Source organism: Fragaria vesca, linkage group LG2, assembly GCF_000184155.1.
Source record: "Fragaria vesca subsp. vesca linkage group LG2, FraVesHawaii_1.0, whole genome shotgun sequence".
Taxonomy (NCBI): Eukaryota; Viridiplantae; Streptophyta; class Magnoliopsida; order Rosales; family Rosaceae; genus Fragaria; species Fragaria vesca.
In genome coordinates this window covers 24,137,861-24,141,463 of record NC_020492.1, presented here as the reverse complement: position 1 = coordinate 24,141,463, position 3,603 = coordinate 24,137,861, and the positions used below count along the sequence as shown (strand labels likewise).

At 33.9% G+C, this 3,603-nt stretch overlaps 1 pseudogene; it reads right to left on the bottom strand.

Moving 5' to 3' along the window:
- Nucleotides 1-260: 260 nt before the first annotated feature.
- Nucleotides 261-2,784, bottom strand: LOC101297514 (annotated as a pseudogene).
- Nucleotides 2,785-3,603: the final 819 nt, after the last annotated feature.

Sequence of the window (3,603 nt, the reverse complement as noted above, 5' to 3'; positions counted from 1 at the left end):
TGGCAAGGATAAAAAAAGTGTACTCACTTCAAGGACTTTTGTATGTTGTAAGGAAGGTTTTCGAAAAGAAGATAAGAGAGACGATTTGACAAAAAATCCAAGAGCACAGACAAGAATGTGGAGCGATTATGGGGATTAAATAGGGCCGACCCTATGTCCATAAAGGCCCAAGGTGAGAATATATTTGAGGCCCCCAAAAAAAATATAAAATAAAATAAAACTCAAAATATTACAAAAAATCATACCACAATATAAAACTATTACTGAAATATAGCTCGTCTTTCATTTTTAGATGCAAAGGTACTAATCAAATTTGCATAATCAAGTTTTTCAACTATGTCTTTTTCTATAGATATCATAGCCAAACCACTCAATCTTTCTTGTGACATAGTAGACCGAAGGTAAGTTTTGATCAATTTCAACTTTGAAAAACTTCTTTCTGCAGAGGCAACTATGACTGGTATGGTTAGCAGAATCCTATAAGCAATCGAAGCATGTGGATAGCAGCCATCCACATCTTTTATATATAATATTCAACACATCTATTGCTCTTTTTGTTTCAATGGGTAAATCTTGATACAACATTCGCAAGTCATGGAATAAATCATCCTCATTAAGATCAGAAATCTCGCCATGCTTCAATATATTTGTGAGGTTAGCACAAAAGCTATTCAATGTATCTCTATCAGCAGACCTTAACTTAACCAAATCAAACAAAAGTCCAAAATTTTCTTCATATTTCTTAAATTGTTCAAACCTGGTTTAAAAAAAAATAAAAATCAATAACTTATATAAATATCATGCTCCTTAACTAAAAATTAAATATAATGTATATAGTTCTAACCTGGTTTTGAATGAAGAAATAGCTTGATCAACTATGTAGAGAAAGTAGTTGGTTTTGAATGATTCTGTAGCTGATTGTATCACTGCTTCAGTAGAGCTTTCATCAAATTGTCTTTTTGTGTGAATTGTCTGTTTTTCCATGAATATCGGTTCAATCTCCATCTCACTTGCAATCTTTTTAGCTTCAATCAAAGACTCCTCAAACCCAGTTTCTCTGAACTTTTGAAGCAAAGAAAGAAGACGTTCCAATTCTTTGATGGCTATATCAATATGCGTATCTTCAGTTTGCAGAACTTTGCTGACATTGTTAACCGCATATAACAACTCATACCATATAAACATTCCCAACAAGAACTCAAAATTCTGAAGATTATATTTTGCTAAAGCATCAGCATCAGCATCACTTTTTGCCTTGGCATCTTCTTTTTTGTTGTTCACAATATGCATCAAAGCTTGTCTTATTTCTGGAGTTTGATACCTTATTGCTTTAATACTCTCCACACGGCTTTTCCAACAAGTTTCTGATAATGGTTTTAAAGTGAGAACTGTCACATGCTCTTTAAAAACCTGCCATCTTTTTGTAGAAGCTGCAAACAAACAGTATAATCGTTGCACTACACCAAAGAAAGACTCAGCTATGGGACAATAATGAGCCATATCAGAAAGCACAAGGTTTAGAGAATGACAAGCACAAGGTGTGTAAAATGCTCTTGGATTTATTTCAAGTAGTCTACTTTGCACACCTTTATTTTTACCTTTCATGTTGGATCCATTGTCATACCCTTGTCCTCTTATATCACTTGCATCAAGTTCAAGAGTCTTCAATTCACTTAGAAGTTCATTAAGTAGTCCAAGACCTGATGTGTTAGCTACCTTCAACAAACCTAAAAAATATTCTTCAACCACAACTGGAGTAGCCGAAACATTGACAATTCTTATTACAAGAGACATATGTTCCTCATTACTTGCATCTAGAGTACAGTCAAGAATAACTGAAAAATATTTGGCTTCTTTGATTCTGCTGATAATTGAGCTTTTCACCTCACCTGCCAACAATTGAATAATTTCATTTTTGTGACTCAAATAATGATATTGAGCCTCACCTTTATTAATACGTCCAAGATGTTTTTTTTATACTCGGATCAACTTCAGCAAGCAGTTCTATCATCTATAAGAAAAGACCATTATTCTCCTTATATAGCTTTTCATTATCTCCACGAAAAGCTAAATTTTTTTTCGCAAATCTTTCCACAACTGCAAAAATTCTTTCTAATACTTGTTTCCAGTGTTCTTTTTCTTGATTGCAGACTTGCATCAATTGTTAACTTTATTTTCAACCTTTTGGCCAACTCTATCCAACTTTTCATTGCCGCAATATGATACCTATTTCCTTCATGACTTTTAAGTCGATCAGAACAGTTGTGTCAATCATTCATGTCTTCATCAACTATTTGCCCCACAAGATGCTTCTTTGCAAACAATTTATAACAGAAGCAAAAGACTTTATCCAAAGAAACCGAATATACCAGCCACTTTCTATCTTGTACGTTTCTCTCCATTCGGTAATTCCTTGAAGTAATGCCTTAAAGAAAAAGACCTCTCACATGTATCTTTCGGAAAGATCACATTATTGACTCTTTTGGTGCCTCTTTCAACCAAAAATTCTGTAATATTTTGGTATGTTTTATTCCAATTCCCTGGATCATCCATGTCAAACGGAACTTCTTCTCTTGAATTTGCAGTATGACTTTCTTCATTGATAATATCATTGTTTTTCCCTACTGACTGATTTGGCTCTATAGTGTGAACATCTTCAATATTTTCCTCAATCTCTGCCTCTTCAACATCATGATCACTATTTTCCTCAATCTCTTCCTCTTCAACATCATGATCATTATTTTTCTCAATCTCTGCCTCTTTAACATCATGATCATTCACCATTATGCTTTGATTCTTTTCTCTTGGTACTAAATACTTATTAATAGAACCAACTAGCTAGAGGTTTATGTACAGCTTCTATCCTCTTTTTCTCTTTCCTTTTTTGAGCTCCAGACTTAAACTTTCTACCAGGAGCCATGATAAAATACTGTGTTTTACAAAAATCTAGACATCAATACGAAATCAAAGAGTATGTGTTTTTCAATATCTAGATATCATACGTCCAAATATATACAAACAATTCAAAGGGATTATCGTACTAAGCCAGTAAGGACTAACGGAAAATCGCAATTTCTTTAAAATAGAAAGGAAATAGCTTTAGAGAATAGAGATGAAAGGGTAAAAGAACATATATACCTTTTTAGCTTCAGAATTGATGTTTTCCTTGATTCCTTTCAATCAAAGATTTGGAGGTTTGTCTTCTTTTTTCTTTGATTTCTTCGGAGAGCGATCTTTTTCTTCTTTTTTTTGTACTGAAGACTGAAGAGTCGCGATCTTCTTCTTCTATATTGATTTGGACGTGTGCAGAACTGAAAAGAAAGAGTAAGAGACGCCAGGTCTTCTACTCTTATTCTAACTTTTTTTTTTTTTTTTTTGTACATACCTATATAAAAAAAATTTGAGGCCCCCAAATTTTGAGGCCTTAGACCCAGGCCTGGTCCGTCTTGCCCCAGGGCCAGCCCTGGGATTAAGTTGGTTAGGCATACAGGAAAGTATTGCGTTTACCGTTTCTCTGAAGAGCATAATCATCCTCTTGTCATATAAGACTGTGTGCAATGGTTACCATCTTATCGAAATGTAACATCTACAGATAATGCTTTT